This window comes from Pinus tabuliformis, chromosome 6 (assembly GCF_031772625.1).
Source record: "Pinus tabuliformis cultivar Carrire ecotype Pingquan chromosome 6, CPIR1, whole genome shotgun sequence".
Lineage (NCBI taxonomy): Eukaryota > Viridiplantae > Streptophyta > Pinopsida > Pinales > Pinaceae > Pinus > Pinus tabuliformis.
Window position 1 is genome coordinate 499,966,240 of NC_142292.1, and position 19,247 is coordinate 499,985,486.

Consider the following 19,247-nt stretch of genomic DNA (forward strand, 5'->3'; position numbering starts at 1 on the left):
GGGTGCCTTCATGCTCTACACAATTCTGGAGAGCAAGGATGTTTTTTCTATAGCTCTACGCAATTCTTCAAGTGAGCACAATAGCGAGTTAATGACCAAGCCTCGGAATGTTAGATTGCGGGTGAAAGGTAAACAAGTTACCAAACACAAGATGATAAGGCATATAAACTCAATTGAAGCATAAGTACCTGTTAGTCCAAGACATGCTGCTAAGGATGGTTGGTAGGGAGGCTCCAAAACTAAGCTAAGGAAAAATTTTGGAGGGTGTTTGTAGCTGCTACAACACTTAGAGACACACTGGTAGAACTCCAGCTCTTAGAATGGACCTTGTTTCATGAAAATCAAGTCTAACTCCTCCCGATGTATTGTTCTATTCTCGAATCATCTTAGTTTCCACACTAGCTTGAGTCAAAGATGCAGCACCTGCCATGATCTTGATCGGTCAGCACACATTCCAAGCCAACTCAATTTAGTTGTTTCCATTGGGGATGAGGGGTATATTAGTGTCAAGTAATATAAATGTCATAGTTTTAAGTTTCATCTTTGGTGTTCCTCTGCTGCAAGCAGGCCTAGACAGTACCCCGGTGGAGTCACACAGGAACACAAGAATCACTCCCCTACTAGTGAGCTTGGTCAGTACCCCGGTGGAGTTACTTGCATCACCCCTCTCTCAAGGAAGCCTTTCTCTTCTTTCGCCTTATTAATTTTATCAAAAAATTTCATATTTTCATTTTTTCAAGAACTATGCATAGACACTCATTTATTTTAGAGGCAGATGAGGGATCCCAACCTATTGGGAGCATAAGTGGTTGTTCCTTTATATATTATTTTATATATACCTTTGGAATACTTGTTAGGGTTTTCACCCTCACTTTACTCTACCTGACTGAGATGACAAGGGTTAACCCAAAAAACACCCAACTAGAGTAGGTTGTTCTAGTTAGAGCGTAAGTGTCATGTTTTCAACAAGATTCACTTCGAACAAAACGTATTTTCCATTGGTGTATCATTGACTGAAGACAACAAGTTTTGCATAAAGAGAGGGGACAATAGATAACCAAGTGTTGGTAGTTGTACAAGTCCTCTTGTACTTTACCCTGCTTGTTTCAAGAGTCGTACATGATTTCACACGTAACTAACCTACAGATGTAAACAAGCAAACAAAAAACAAAGAAAAGAGTGGAAGAAAATATGAAATCAAATAAAGTAAGCAATGAAATTAGGAAAGTAAAAAACCAAACAAAGTAAGAAATAAAACATGCATGCAAGAAAACAAGAAAAAAGAAAACACTACTCCTAATCCTAAGCTAACAATGCATGGGCCTGATCACGTGAAGTGATATTTCCAATGCATTCATTGACACATTGGTTGAGGCATGTTGGTGAAGGCATGGTTCACGAAAAGGACATACAAACAAACCAGCAAACATGAAAGATATAAAAATGAAGACAAACACACTCCCAATTTTAATGCGTCCACAGAAAAGAAAAAAAGTGAAATCACAAGACAAGCACTCTGTGGACTTACCATGGTGCTGTGATACACTAGATGTAGATGATAAGAATATGCACTCCTTGACTGTGATAGGAAAGAAAATATGAGAAAAAGAGACAAATTTTGTCTTGCAATTGTGCTTGTTGTGTAAGATTCCTCCAATGCATGAGAGATGGGATCATGTGATTTAGGTGGAGGAAGTGAAATCTTTGTGTTGCATAGATCTTCAATGCGTACAAATGAGTGACGAGGAGCATTGGGTGTTTCAACAATTTCTTGATCAGAAGTGAAACCATCCTCAAGACAGCCAGGGCCTGACATAACCATCAGCGTGGTCTGAGGTGCCTCGACAGCCTGCAGGGTTTCGACTTCATCGACAAATAGATCATCATAAAAAGGTGGTTCTGAAACATCAATAGTGATAGAATAAACGATAGATATGATCATAAAAATGAATGATTTCATTGGCATCCTCATGATATAATGAATCATACAAAGGGGTAGATGAGAAGCAAAAATGTTCACCCTCTATGTTTCCAAAAAAAATAGATGAAAAATCAAGTGGATTTTCAGTGAATATCTTTTCCTCTCCAATGTCAAATCTTGGATTGACATTTGGTGTGTTTTGTGAATGATCAGAAGTAGATGCATCCATGGATTAATTTACTCAAGGAAAATCAAAGATAACAGAATCGCCAAAGATGTCAGGAAAAGCCAGAGGAGGCGCGGATAGAAGGAGGTCATCCTTGAATGCTGGTTAATGCTCTATTCCCAGTCATACTCATTGTAAATGACAATGCAGGTTGGTTGTGTAACACCAACTTTGTCGATGGCCTGATCCTGATTCACAACAGGAGTAGAGTCTAGAACAAAAGAACAAAAGATAGTGAAATGTAGAGGATCATCAAAACGCGGAGAAGGAGGTTGAGGTAACAAATGCAAAAGACAACCCATGGGCTTCCCAACCAAATCTACATAGGAATTAAGAGTAGTGAGCGTGGAAGCATGTACCAGCTGAATAATCATGTGTGCACACTCTCCCACATCAGTCTGTGGGGGTGGAGTTGTTTGATGAGGGGAAGGCGGATAGTCACTCGTGACAAAAACTGTGTCCACTTGAGATTGCATAGCTCCATCACCAAATTATGTTCAGCGAGGCTTAAAATTTTTCTTCAATTTGGGACAAATTGATTTGTGACAACATTTTTAAATCTATCCATAAGATATTGGAATTTCATCTAAATTTTTGGAGCTTCAAACATGAGTAGATGGAAGCACTTCCAAAACTCCATGGGTGGTTCATGCGGAGCCTTCCATTGTTTTAACATTTTTTTTGTCAAGATATTCAAGATCAAAATGATGGAAAACTGATTTGATTAGATCACTGAACCACTTAAATGAGTGCATGAAATTTCTAAGCAGGTTGTGACACCATCGTTTCGAGGATTCACGAAGTTTGTATGCAAGCGGCATGTTGACCTGTACTTCATCAAAATGTTCCTCATTTTCCAAGAATGCAAGGAAATCATGTAAGTGCTCAGGCTAGGCCACTTCGACTTCACCATCATACGTGAGTTCCACCAAGTGATCGAAGAACTCCTTCACCAATTCAAAGGAATGAACATTGGAGAAACATAGGGGAGGGTTAACTACAACAATATCCATGATAGATGTGCGAAGATTCAAAACAGGATGTGAGAACTTAGCTTTTCATTGAGCCCTCCTTCCAGCAATAGAAATGTTGATGGTGTTGGACCCGCCAACATTTTAGGGAATCTCCACGATAAAAAGTCCCAACTAGACCTTTGACCATTTGGAGTAGGAGTCCCAACAGTGGGTAGTATGGTATCGCCTTGACTCTGGTTGCATGCAAAGGTAAGTAATATTTCCTTGTTAGAAGTAAGGGTGTGGCCTTGCAACAAGTCAAGGAAGGTGCACGAAAGGCTCTAACATATGGAAGGGGGGAAGAGTGTTCCCCTTAGAAGCCTGTGATAGCACGCAGCTTGAAAGGGAACACACGAGAAGAAATACATCAAGAGATGGAAAGAAGGATAGCCGATAATCCGAAGTGATGGGTTATACCAACAACACACTTCAACAATATTCATATATACACATACGGAATAGTCCGTACATACATGCATCAATCACAGCTACATACATCATTAGAGTAATCAGGATAGCTGAACTACAATAAAAACATATACATGAAACATATTGGCTCTGTTATATTGAAAGAGTGAAAGATCCAATCATACATACAACCATGAAAACAACTAGCCTCGATAGCAGATCATTACAGTCACTTTCGCCTGCTCCTCCAAAGAGATATAATAGCTTTGCACTGTGGAGAAGCCAATGGTCATTACAATACACTCCAAGTTTTCTCTAAGTTATACCTATAGGAAGCTTAGCTCCCAAAAGCCTGTAAAATGAGTTATGAGTTTTTATTTATAGCAAAGGGTGAGGTGGCCCTTGAGATTCCCCTTTGTGACTCTTCAACTACCCTCATGACTCTTCAAATTACCCATGACTGTTACATTCTACTATTGACACTTGGGCTTTCACTTTTATAAGATGTTTACAATACAATCTCCACATGTACCCATATGAGACAAAATGGGCTTGAGTATTCCATGCAAGACATCACTAAGACTCAGACAACTATGGGAAGACTAACTCTTTGACATCCTCTCGATGATCGATAGTGGAAAATTGATGCCAAGCTTGGTAGTCTATTATGGTGTCCGTGTACTCTGTGGTGACGTCCTTCTGAAAGCAAACTCTTTCTTTCATTGCATCCAAGTACACTGATTTGGCACCTTTGGCCAGCTCGTCAGATAACATGCGCATCATGGTCTTGAGTGTAGCCGGACCAGTGACATGCTGATGCAGAGTGTTTGCGCTCATCTCCAAGTCTGCGCTAGTGGCTATGTGCATCAACTACTCAAAGTATATGTCCATCTCCAATCAGACTTAATTCTTTGTCTTTCCTTCCGTGAGTGTGCCAATTGATGGGATTGCATGCATGCGCACAATGACATCCATGCTCCTGAACACTCATGGATTTGAATCATGTAAGCTGGTGATGAGCTGTAGGAGTTCCTCATAGTTCTGGATCTGACTCTAGATGCGTGCCTTCAACTCTACTACCTTTGGCTTCATTATCGTTGGTAAGTGCAATGGAGCTCCCTTGTATCTCATTGTCCATATCAGCATGTGATCGAAAACAACGTGTATGTCTGATAAGATGTGAGCTCCCATAACACAACACTTCTACCAACCATTAAGATGGACAACCTTATGCGCGGTGACGAGCCTGAACTAAAACTTCCACATGACTGTCTCGAGAGATGATACTTCATCAAGTATCTCTTTCCCCAACTCTACTCTGGAAGATATTGTAATTTTCTCTTCTCCATGCTTGGCCATTTGTAGCTCCTTATCCATGTGCTTGTTCTCAGCTATCAAGAATCTAACACTCGAGATGGTGGCTTCACCATATGCCCTGGTGGCATCATCCAATGCAGTTGGATTTCTGCGCACATCAAACACAATCCCTCGTTCTTCAAACTTCAAAGGAGATACATGGACATCTGGACTGGGCACTCTGCATGACTGCACAACTCTGCATTTTGATTCATTGAAAGCTATGTTTTGTACATCCGCTTCCTGATTGCATTCAAGGATTTCAGTGTCTCCTTCATCCCTTGGGACTTGTTCTACTTTCAGATCTAGTGAAGCTGCTGGAGTGACCTCTTAGTTCTGACGCATGAGGTCAATATCCTGACATAACTTTGGTTGAACCACATCCATGTCCATCTGTTCCAACATATGTTCAATCTCTTGAGCAAGGTCCTACTTCTTTGACTAGTCACCCTATCTACTATGTGCCAGCTGTTCGGATGAATCAATAACCTGTATAGGCGCAATTTCATCAATGTGTGCATGCTTCACCTATTGTTGTTCCAGTTCCTGCTATGCTTCCTTCTCTCTTATGCGTAGCTCTTTTTCTTCCCTGAGTTGTTGCTTCAACTCCTCGAACTCTTTTTCTGCTTCCTCAAACTTCTTCTTCTCCCTTTTCCTTTGCGCAATCCTCCTATCTCGTTGTCTCCTATTTTCCTCAATCTCCAAAGTAGATCTTAATACAAGTGGATCTACCTTGAAGTTGTAGCTTTGCTCTGCATCTCTGTTGTCAGTAACCTTCCTCTTTCCTTTTTCAAGGGTAGGTCTGCTGCTGCCAATGATGATGCTCTCTGAGATGCTGCCCTCTTCTACACTACTAACCATTCTACAACCATCCTGACTGGTTCATTGAGCCTTGACAACGTATAGTAGTATCTCCATGGGTCTTCCTCGAGCTAATGACACACCCCATGGATCCAAGGATGATACAGTCTCGTAGAGTGTTCCTTCACTAAGCAATGTGGGTTGGTTGGATTGAAACATCTGGTGTCGAAGGTGAATCTCTTGAATTCCTTTGTCTCCGACTTAGCATGCTTGAGATTCTTGATCTTATACAATTTGATCCACAAAGGAAGAGCAGGCCAAGGTGCCTTCTTCTTCCTGTATAGTCTCGCTGACAACCCTATCAAGATGTTATATGAAACTTCTTGCATGACCAACTTATCCATGGCAAACTTAGGCAAAACATGCAGAGCTTTCTCCAAATTTTACATCTAGATGAAGGTTCCAAGGAGTGAGGCATACCAAGCTTCTATGTCAATCAATGCCTCCATCACTTCCTATGACATCCAAGGTGAATCCTACTCAAAGATAATCCTATACACTAGGGTGACGAAGTGGTCTAATATATGTCTTATAACTCCACAAAAGTTTCATTTGGAGAAAAACCTGCAATAAGTGTGCACAAAGGTTTCTAAAGGTGTCCATCCCCAACCCAAGACTATGAACTCCTAACAAGCATAGATTACATCAAGTATGTAAGTGGACATGAAAATATTTGATTGTTGACCCTTGGGTGAATTCCAGGCTTCTCTTACTTGTTCCTTCGGCCAGAGAGCCAACATGTTGGACCAGTTGAAATTTCTTCCTTTGTTGTCCAGTTGATCCAACATAATCACCCAACTCTGAGGGAATGTTTCTGTACACTCTTGGTCATATAAGAGGCATGCGAAGATGACCAAGAGCTAATATTCCTTTCGTAGTATCCATGTCTTGTAAACTTGGTTGGGTGTTGTCGTGAACTTAGATGACTCTTTCACCCAACTCTTCAAGTTGTCTCTTGACTTTGCACTGTTGTTGGGTCTTGTGAAGGGTGCATCCATTGTAACCACTGACTGCAGAAAATGATATATCACTTGAATTTTTTTTGCCTTGAAGGTAGCAAGTTTCATTCAACTAACACTTCTCAACACCATTGTCTTTGGATTATGTCCGCGCATGGAAATGTAGGATTCCTGCATGCAATCCGGTACAATCTGAACTTGTGTATGTTGACATAGACTCTGTGATCCTCCATATTCTGCTCAAATGTTCATGAATTCCTTGTCTATGAACAACTTAGTGTCTTCATATATGGGAAAGCTCATAAGCACTTGCTTGATTGCATCTCTACTTGTGCTCTCAACGATGTCCTTTGACGCTTCTCTCTTGGAAGCCATTGTACCTATACTACTGAGAGACATACGAACACCTGTGATACTTGGAATCAGAGAAACAATCATGGCAAGCACACTGTTAGTTGAAAACCAAAGCAACTTAAGGAATGACATGCAACACACCAGGTTGGGAGACTAATTTCCAGCACTACGTAGAGCACAATCCTGACTATGAGTAAGCTAACTAACTGCTAAAAATGTGTAGAGCCGAGTCTAGCTTGGGTTGCTGACAGTAACCCGGTAAAAATACAATGCCCAATTATGGGGGCCAATGTGGCACCCCCTCTCATAATTGTGCAGAGAAAGCCTAGGAGGCTAGTGTGAGGCAAGCAGTGTGAAATTCCTAGGAGGAAGGGAAGGCCTTTTCTCTTAGAAATTCATACTGCAGGCCAAGAAAGGCAAAGTCTGGGCCAAGGCATTTCATACATACCAATGGGTGACTAAAAACCAGTAAAGGTAGAATGCATGTGTGAAGATGAGTGTAGACATGAGTGAAAGAGCATGTGTGAAAAAGGTGAGTGCTTGATTCAGTAAATGGGAAAACAAGTAAGTGTGTGAAGCGATTTGCTACAATGATGATCGTCAGTGCAGAAAAAGTGTCATGCATGCTAGAGCAAGGAGATGCAATGGAAAACTTGAAATAAAGTTTCTACTAGCTAGCATGCATTAAAATGACAACAAGAGTTCAACAAAACCAATAAAATAGTACTCACATAAACCGAAATACAAAAAGCGAAAAAAAAGCAGAAAAAGACATGAAAAGTGGTCTTACTCAGAAAAACCTGAGCTGAGTGTGCCAAATGCTCCTAGATGTGATGGGGGATGCTAGCACTCCAATATCGAAGCGAATAATGAGCTATGAAGCATCAAAAAAATAGTTTTGATGAGATCGAGGCTTATGATGTGCATGCAACAAATCTAGAAAAAAGAGACACTCAGTGGGAGGATTCTAAAATGGCTTTTGTACGTAATCCCTAACTTCTTGAAAAGGATCCCTAAAATATAGGGGTGTTTTTTTCTTTTTTTCGGAAAAACAAGCCCATAAATGTAAAGAAATATTGCTCAGTCCTAGAGGGAATTGGTCAAGTTGGGAGCATATGCAACAGACTGCAAGCCCTGGAGTGACTTTTGCACAATTTCTAGATTGAGTGACTCTGGCTTCCCCTCAGTCTCTATGCAATTTCTAGATTGAAGCAAAGGCTGTCAGCCAAATTTGTGCAAATTTTTAGAGAAATCCCAGTGATGGGTTGCTCTACGCAATTTTTAGAGGGAAGGCTGCATGCTTTCTCTGCACATTTCTGGAGAGTAGCTAGTTGCCTTGATGCTCTACACAATTCTGGAGAGAAAGGTTGGTTTCCCTCCAATTTTGTGCAATTCTTCAAGTGAGCACAACAACAAGCTAATGACCAAGTCTTGGGATGTCAGCTTGCAGGTGAAAGGAAAACAAGTGACCGAACACAAAATGATAAGGCATAGAAACTAAATTGAAGCATAAGTACTTGTCAGTGCAAGACATACTGTTAAGGATGGTTGGTAGGGAGGCTCCAAAATGAAGCTATGGAATAATTTTGGAGGGTGCATGTAGCCGCTAAAAGTCCACAAAATATGCGTAAATTAGTGTAAATGTAACCATAAGTGTAAATTGATTATTAGTTAATAAAATTAATCACTATTTTCTATCATATAGCTTTTGGTTTTATTTTTTTGAAATTAACAATTACATTATAAATTATATTATTAAACATAAAACATATTGTATTAATTATTATATTATTAAATCAAAACAATATCATATTAATTATTATACTAATAATTTATTATTAATAATTCCTAGCTAGTATATATGTTTTTAGCATGTCATTTCATTGTATATGGTTTTCGTATAGACTGAGTTTCCTCTGTGGCTTTACTCCCTTACACGCTTTTGGCATGTCATTTAATATTCTTTTTGCATAGACTCTGTGTTTTCTTGGTGGCCTCTCTCCCACATCATTTCATATAGTTTTTAGATAGATTGTGAGTTTTATCTGTGGCTTTGCTCCCTTATACATTCAATCCTAAGAGTAGACCCAAGGGTTTCTTAGTGGCCCTACTCCCCACATTCATTTCTTGGAGCAGACCTTAGGGATTCTTGATGGCTTCATTCTGTACATTTGATTCTTGCAGTAGATTTGAGGGTTTCTTGGTGGAGCCTCTCCCTACATTCGATTTGGTATTCCCTTGAGGGTTTCTTAGTGGCTTCTCCCTACATTCAATTCTTACAAATCTGAGGGTTCCTGAGTCACTCCTCCCTAAATTCCATTCAATGTTCGCTTAAGTGTTTCTCAATGGCTCCTCCATACATTTGGTTCTTAAAGACCAACCGAGATGATTCTCAGTGGCTCCTCCATACATTTGATTCAACACTCCCTTCCCTGTGTGAACTCCTTTAAAAATCCATAGTAACTAGAGAATTTGAGAATCAGAGTTAAGCAATGGTAAGTCCACATTCCTTCTTGAATACCTATAATTATAGGGTTTTTAAAAAATTGTCACAATCCTAAGGCTAGGCACAATTGAGGCCATTTATGCCCTAAAACAAAAACTAATTCTCTCAATGTATGCATTCATAAGAGTAGTAGCATGGTAATCGGTTAATTAATCTATTCATTCCTTCTTGAGTCCTTTCTATAGTCATGGGCTACGACTTATTCATACATCTGGGAATATCTTATTTAATCATGGGTGGCCCGAGGTGGTGAATCGAGCAACCCGTTAGTGTTAACATGATACCAATAAGCTCATAAGTGGTACCTAGAAGATGATATGTTGTATCTGGAAGAATTCATAACGAAAATTAGGGTAAAGAGTCAATATACTACCCCATATATGGGTGTTGAAAATAGCAACAAGAAATGGTAAATATAGAAGTGCTAAATTTAGTACTGCTATAAATAGAATTTCAGGATACCTTCCTATTTTAGTCAGTCCCTAAAACTAAAATAATGAAGTAAAATTCGAATTTGATCTTAGCAGCTATTTGTAAAATAAATAACTAATTCACCATGAGTTAATTAGTTAAGGAAAATCAAACATGAAGTCTATGTGGGGACATGCAATAGTTTCTCCATTAATTGAGGAATTTATCCATCAGTTAAAGAAATAGGGATGAATTGTAATATTGAGTTGTAATTAGTTGGCCCAATTAGCTGAGACAAGTCCAGTTAGATTAATTCAAATACTTTGTTGAATTAATGTAAGTTTAGTTAGTTAATGCATGCATGCATGTAACTACTTCACTTCAGATAACTGACATAAATAACTCAGGCATGTCAGTTCAGATAGAGGCCCAGTTGAGACCAGATGGAGTGGCAGTGTAATATCAGTTGCTAGAATATTCCATTGTGAATATCCCTTGCATGCAAAAGGAATTCTTTCCTTCAGAATTCTACAATTACTTCTTCAGGTTTTGTGAGTGTGATGAGGCCAATTCATACATGTGGCTTCACTGGACCCCAAGAAAAACTACACAAGGAAATAGGAGGCTTAGAGGGCTTGAGGAGGACATATACTATGTCTATTCAGTCTTTGAGTTGTATCGTTTGATTGTAGAGGGAGTAGGTTAGCTTGAGAGATGATTCTTTTTGTAACTTGAACAATATTTCCACTTGTATGATAATATAGAGACTAGGGTTTTAGGCTAAGGCTTTCCCTGAGTTATTTCTTTTATGTTATGTGTGATTGATTTCTCATTCTCAGTTATATGTTTCTCATTGATCTTGCTCCATTCGATTAAACTTCAGCAATGTGTTGTAGAAGTAGATCTTGTATTTTGCTTTAGTATATTGCATAATCTGTAGATCTAAAGTGGGAATTTCTACATGATATTAGAGCAAAGGTGATGAAGGCGAAGAACAGTATACAAGAAGGGAGAAGTTCGAAGATTGAGGTTCCTGAATATAGAAATCGAGTTCTTATCACATCTCAATTTCACCAATGGCATTCAGTGATTTAAGACTCGAGTATGCCCTTGATGGTAGCTCAAATTATATAGCCTAGAAGGATTGAATGGATGTAGTATTAGAGGATAATGGTCTAAAGTACTTCATTGATCAAGAAGTCCCCAAGACAACTGATGCTATTCAATTAGTGGAATGGAAGAAATGTGTGGCTAGAGCAAAGAGAATACTCCTGGAGGGAGTTCGAGACCACATTGTCTCGAGCCTCCATGGGAAGGAGACACCGTTTTCGATGTGGAAAACATTGAAAGATCTATATTAGAATAGCAACTATCAGAGGAAGCTGGTGCTGAAAGACAAGCTTCGTAAGATCAAGTGTGAAAAGGGCGACATGATCTCTACATATTTGAACAAGCTCACCACCTGCAGGGATGAGCTTGGAAGTGTAGGGATCATGATCGCTGATGATGACATGGTGAGTCTTGCACTCCTCGGTCTTCCTAAAGCTAGCATAGCTACCAAGACTCAGTTAATGGAAGAGAAAAACTGCCAGATTGGGAACGAATTTGGTTGGATCTTATGTACAAGGAAATATGAAGAAGCACCAGAGATGGATCCTCATCGAAGCAAGATGATGAGGAAAATCTAGCCTTTGTGAGTAAGGCGAGGAAAGGGAAAGGGAATGCATCCCATCCCAAATCCAGTTCTTCCCATGGTTGGAAGAAGATTGACAAATCGAAAGTGCAATGCTTTCATTGTCATGAAGTGGGACATTATGCTACGAATTGTTCACATAAGAAATCCAAGTTTTCCTCAAAGGGATCTGATGGTGAGCCATTGGCCTCACAGTTTGAGCTAGATTTCTCGCTTATCACATTCATGGTTTCATTCATGGTGGGATGTGTGTGGTACCTGGAAAATGGAGCTTCATTCCACATGTTAGGTGACAAGAATATTTTCAATACCTTAGAGGAGAAGGATCTCTAGATGCAGATCTAGATGGGCAATGATGGAAAGTACCATGTTTCAGGTGCAGGTACGGTTGTGTTTTAGAGGGAGCATGGAGCTCCTCTCACCCTGACTGATGTAAACTATGTATTGGGTCTAAAGAAGAATCTTGTGTCTGTCGCTATGCTAGAAAATAAAGGCTATGATGTAGTCTTTAGTAAAGGAAAGGTATTCCTGAGGCATATCGGTACTCGACAGACAAAGCAAATTGGGATTCGAGTAAAGAATCTCTACAAGCTAGAGGTAGACGACTGTGTTGCATTGAGTTCCAAAGCTGAGATGGTGCAGAGCCAAGATGTTGGTGAGCTATGGCATAGAAGACTGGGCCACTTGCACCATGGAGCCTTGAAGATCATGTAGCAGATTTCTACCAAATTGCCTAAGGGAAAAATTGAGCAGACGAATACATGCAAAGGTTGCACCTTGGGTAAGTATGTGAAATCTTCCTTTCCCGATCGAAGCAGTAGAGCTAGAGAAATCCTAGATTGAGTTCACTCAGATGTTTGTGGACCATTCTCTACAGCCTCCACTGCTAAACAAAGGTACTATGTTATTTTTATTGATGATTTTTCTCATAGATGCTGGATCTACTTTATGCAAAAGAAGGATTAGACCTTCTTGAGGTTTTGTGAGTTTAAATCCTTGGTAGAGATAGAATCTGGAAAGAAAATAAAAGCCTTGCGTAGCAACAATGGTGGAGAGTATGTCTCCCAATAGTTTAAAGACTTCTACGTTGCAGAAGGAATTAAACAGGAATTGACGGCACCCCATAACCCATAGCAAAATGGGGTGGACGAAAGGAAGAACAGATCGATTGTGTGAGCAGCTCAAGTGATGTTGCATGACCAAAGCCTACCACTGCATTTGTGGGCTAAGGCATGCAATATAGTAGTGTACTTGCAGAATAGAAGCATGCACCGTATACTGGGATGAAGACACCTATGGAGGCCTTTTCCGGGAAGCGACCTAATGTAAGTCACTTTCGAATCTTTGGATCATCAGTATACTATCATGTGACCAAAGATGCCAGGAAGAAGCTAGACCCAACAGCTGAGTTGGGAATACTTGTGGGGTACACGGATATACCCCACAACTATCAGGTGTACCTGCCTTCCACTCAGAGGATAGTGGTATGTAGGGATCTGAAGTTCAACAAGTAGAAAGCCATGCACTTATCACTTGAGAGGGAGCTCAAGTTACATGCAAAGGAGGAACTTTCAGTTCCTAAGGAGGAGGAGCTTCAGATTGATGCGGAGCAGCCACATGTAGAGGATCCGGGAGTGGAGACATCCACTCATGCTGATACTTCCAGAGATGGGAAGAAATGCTCAAGGGAAGATAACATGTTGATGCTGGATGCGTTGGAGAATGTGGGACAACCATCTTCTCAGAATAGATAGAGGAGGTCACCCGAGCGGTACACTGGGTACATGGCCTTGGTTGGGGAGTGTGTAGATACCAAACCTTCTTCATTCGAGGAGGAAGTGCAACAATTAGTCTCGGTTGATGCAATGGTAGAGGAGTACGATGCTATCATTCGGAATAGTGTGTGGGATGTTGTCCCAAGACCTCAAGGCAAGTCAGTGGTGAGTTCCAGATGGATTTACAAGGTAAAGCAAGTAGCTGATGGTAGTGTTGAGAAACATAAGGCAAGGTTTGTTGCCCGACGTTTCTCATAGGTCAAGGGGATCAACTATGATGAGACTTTTGCTCCCGTAGCAAGGTACTCATCGATTAGATTGATGTTGGCACTATCAGCTCAGATGGGGTGGAAGATCCATCAGATGGATGTGAAGACAAAATTCCTCAATGGGAAGATTGAGGAGGATGTGTACATTGAACAACTAGAAGGTTTCGATACCTTCGATCATGAGTCGCATGTGTGCAGACTCAAGAGGGCTTTGTATGGGCTGAAGAAAGAATCCCGTGCTTGGTACACCAGGATTGACAACTATTTCACCAGTTTGGGCTTCACCAAGAGTGAAGCTGATGCAAACCTTTACAACATCATGATAGAAGGTAAACCATTGATCATTTTTATTTATGTCGCTAAATGATTTTGACAGGTGATGATCAGTTGATACAATCTTGCAAACGAGGACCTTGCAAGAGAGTTCGAGATGAAAGACATGGGCCTTATGCACTACCTTCTAAGCATGAAGGTGTGGCAGAAAGATGGTGAAGTATTTGTGTCTCAAGGCAAGTATGCCAATGAGATACTCAGGTGTTTTCACATGGAGAAGTGCAAGCCCATGCAGACTCCTCTAGCTAGGAACTAGAGGAAGGATGATGCTACTTCAAGTGAGGTAGTAGCTGCTACTGTTTACCGGCAGTTGGTGGTTTCACTTATGTATCTGGTGAACACACAACCCAACTTATGCTTTGCGGTGAACCACCTGAGTCAAGCTATTGTTCAGCCTACCAAGATGTTTTGGAAGGCAGCGAAGCATTTGCTGAGCTACCTCAGAGGCACATCTTAGTTTGGATTGTGGTATAGATGGATAGAGGGAGTGAAGCATCAAGGCTTCACATATGCAGATTGGCAAGGGATTCCATCAGACAGAAAGAGCACTTATGGAGGAATATTCAACCTTGGTTTAGCTACAGTTTCCTGGTACAGTAGGAAACAGAGACCAGTTGCACTTAGCTTAGCAGAGGCTAAATACATGGTTGCTAGTCAGGCTGCATGTGAGGCCATTTGGGTGTAGAAGATTCTAGTGGGATTGTTTGGTTAGAGGATCGATCCTACAATGATCTATTGCGATAACCAGAGTTGCATCAAACTCTTTGAGAATCTAGTTTTTCATGGCAGGTCCAAGCACATTGATATCCGGTATCACCATCTTCGAGACTATGTGGTCAAGAGGATCATGTTGTTGCTGTATGTTTTGACTAAGGAATAGGATGCAGATATTTTGACTAAGGCATTGTCAAAATGCAAGTTCGAGTTCCACAGAGACAGGATTGGGGTTACTGATAATCCCTTTCTTGTTGAGAGGGAGTGTTGAAAATAGCAACAAGAAATGCTAAATATAGAAGTGCTAAATTTAGTACTACTATAAATAGCATTTCATACCTTCCTATTTTAATCAGTCCCTAAAACTAAAATAGTGAAGTAAAATTCGAATTTGATCTTACCAGCTATTTGTAAAATAATTAATTAATTCACCATGAGTTAATTAGTTAAGGAAGATCAAACATGAAGTCTATGTCAGGACATGCAACAGTTTCTCCATTCATTGAGGAATTTATCCATCAGGTAAAGAGATCAAGATGAGTTGTAATATTGAGTTGTAATTAGTTGGCCCAGTTAACTGAGTCAACTCCAGTTAGATTAATTCAAACAGTTTGTTGAATTAATGTAAGTTCATTTAGTTAATGCATGCATGCATGTCATTGCTACACTTCAGATAACTGAATATTTCCTCATAAATAACTCATGCATGTCAGTTTAGATAGAGACCTAGTTGAGAATAGATGGAGGGAAAATGTACTATTAGTTGCTAGAAAATTCCATTGTGAATATCCCTTGCATGCAGAAGGAATTCTTTCCTTGAGGATTACGCAGTTGCTTCTTTAGGTTTTGTGAGTGTGATGAGGCCAATTCACACATGTGGCTTCACTGGACACTAAGAAAAATTGTGCAAGGAAGTAGGAGGATTAGAGGGCTTGAGGAGGACATATACTATGTCTGTTCAGTCTGTAAGCTGTATTGTTTGATTGCAGAGAGAAGGATAACTTGAGAGCTAATTCTTTTTGTAACTTGAAGAAGATTTCCACTTGTATGATAATACCGAGACTAGGGTTTTAGGCTGAGGCTTTCCCTGTGTTATTTATTCTGCGTTATGTGTGATTGATTTCTCATTCTTAGTTATATGTGTTATCATTGAACTCGCTGAATTCAATTAAGCTTCCCCAAAGTGTTGTAGAAGTAGATCTTGTATTTTGCTTTAGTCTATTGGATAATCTGTAGATTTATAGTGGGAATTTCAACAATGGGTGCCCATATGGCAAGAACTCCTTCTAAGTTAGAGGCTTAGGCACATTGAGGGAGTCAAGCATCACATAGATCCAAACCAACATATTTACTCGATGCACCTTATTGATTTAGTTTGTGAGGACCACCTTGCATTTTTCCAAGCTTCTTAAACTGCCATAATCTGCACTCCTAGTCATGTTGTTCCTTATCTGGGTGCTTTCCCTTATGCCCAGCACCACCTTTCCCACCCTTGTTGCTACACCCACCAGCTCCTTTACTACAACCATCAGTAGGGAAAGAGAGCATGGCCATCATCCTAGACGTTGACAAGGCAGAGGGGGACCCCTCACCACCCTGGATGACCACTCCATTCTCATCATGTTCTACCACACCATTCCAAAGAGTATCTGCAAGAAAATCATGGCTATGGAGGAAGAGGAGACATGCCATGGGCGCTCAGTCCTCTAGGTCCTGTGCAACCTTCTAGCCCGACAATTAAAAGAAAGGGCATAGATAAGGAACAAAGACACATCAAATTTCTGATCTCTCTACACTTCTCAGCCACTCTTCTACCTCGTTGAAGAGGCTACCATGTAGGGACCTGAGCATTGATTACCCTCCCATGGTCCCCTCCCTAGTCATGTTTATTATGCACTTCCCTCCTGCAAGCTCCTCCCCACCTCCTTCTTGCAAAGCTCCCCTGCCTCTAGTCACCCCCAATGCTCCCCTTTAATCCCTGCGCAAGCCTAGCGCTTACAAGTGTTACATTATGGAGGAAATACTAGAGGAAATTTCTTCACTGCAAGCTCATGGAACTTCTTAGGTGCATGGTGGCCTTAGGTTGGCTTTTGTCTAGCTTCATAGAAACTCATGTTACCCAAAAACATCTTGAGCAGACCCAGGTTGGATGTTTTGTCCTATTGATTAATAGACTATAGAAGACCATTTTCCTATCACAATTACCAATGTGATAACACAATTGCAGCTCGGCCTAAGTGTTATAATTATAAGTCGATGGATTTTTTTTTCTATGCCTCAATGTGAAACTACCATTTATCATCATTCCATGGTCGAGGAATCATGAGGTCATGCGCTCCCTTGCACTTTTTGTGGTTATATTTTTTGGAAAAATAATGTTATCTCTAGTTTCCCCCTCTAGAGGTAGAGAACTCTTGTCTTATCTCTCTAGTTTCCTCTCACTCTAAGGTAGAGATGAAACTCATGAATGTACATATTGTAAATTTGGTTCAGTTAATATAATTTATACATGCTTACTTACAAACAAAGAAAAGAGTCAATATACTAGCATTTTATCCCTCCCCCAGTCTACTTTGATTGTAATGCTGAGTGATTTGGTTTCTTCCTTTGCTTCGTCATGTCTTCATTGTTCAAGCTCAACCAAAAAATTATATTTCGGAAGACTATGGCTATTCATACCCTTCAAAACAATTATATTATTTCCAAAGTTTATTGATTTTGAATGCAAGTGTGTGATTCTGCAGTTGAGAATAGGGCTACATATAGTTCCTAGAATTATGATCCAATTAGAAATTAGTTAGATCATGATAAGATGGATTTGTTAACTATTCGGTCTCTTGAAAATGGGCTTAAGACACCTCTACTTACTTTTTAGAAGGACTATGCTTTTATTACAGTGATAAGGTCATGGATTTATGCTCAGAACTTGGATTTTTACTTTCTCTAGAATCTTGGTCTAGGAGAAAGTCCTTGACACCACACAATGGCACCGTATTCGCATCGCATGAGGGTATGGTTTTCCCATTGCATGATGGCACCATCTTTTCATCGCATGAGGGTATGGTCTTACTACTGTATGATGGCATTGTCTTGGAATCAAGTTAGATCATGATCTTGGCACTGCGTAATGGCATGGTCTGGGACGCTGCATACAATCTTAGTCATAGATAATTTCAGTTCCTTGCTTTACATCTATGTGACATTCTAGGTATCATACATCATATGTACATTATATTCTTAGCATCGCATGGTTCCTCTTCATATGCAGTCTCGTCTCCATTGTCGACACTTTTGTTTTAGGAACTGGTGTACTGTGTTATATTGGCACCCCCTGTTGTATATATGCAACCTTTGTTATGCGACCTCACTACATGGTATAATTGGAAAGCATCATATATATATATATATATATATATATATATCGCTCTGTATTTATGATGATCTTGTTGTAACATAATATAACATCATTCAACTATACAATCTATTACATTGATATGATATTAGCATGGTGTGATTTACACATTGTAGTTCAGTATTGGCATGACACTTCACACATGTGAAATGTAGTAGTATGGTACGATGTTTGATTTAATAGAACATCGTTCAACTATAAAATCTAGTATATTTATATGATGTTAGAATGGCATGATTTACACATTGCATTTCAATATTGGCATAACACTACACATGTGTGCAACACGGTAGTATGACACCATATTTGATTTTTTCATTGCAGTTCAATATGGAACACAGTAGTATGGAACCATGTAGAAAAGGTATCCATGTTATCATTTCTGAAACCTCAAACCATAGTGACGATATTGGCATGACAGAGTTGATGATTTCATATTAATGACAATTCATATGTGCCACTATTTTCAGTGCTTCTATGGCCAATGTAAAGTTGTAACAAGTATCTCTATATGTGAATGCTTTTCTTATTATGTTCCTTTTATTTCCATTTCATTGTTAATTTTCTCTTTATATAATTTCACATAATGTTATAATCATTCGGTGTCAGTCCATTATCATTATTAATATGATGTGTTTATCATCAAGACAATGGGAATAAAGAAAATCAAAATGAAAATAAAAACACCATAAATAGGCTCCATGTTAGGGAAAAACCCCTGCATAGGGGAAAATCCATAGACTTAGCTTCTTTCAAAATTCAAGGAATAATTCCAAGAGCATTGATCAAGACAACTCACCAAGTGTTAAGCCATCCACGCAAACAACAATTCTTCTTTATTTCACTGAGTTTTCTTCTCTCATTTGGCTCGAAATTTGAACAGCGATAGCTTTCTTCTGACATATGTTAGATTTCAAAACAACTAACTAATGCTGAAGTAAAACAAACAAAAAAAATTCTTCCTTCCCTCGTTATCCTTCTCTTCCTTCTTGCTTTGATTTTTTCTCAGACTTATTTAAGGGTGTGAATTTCTTAT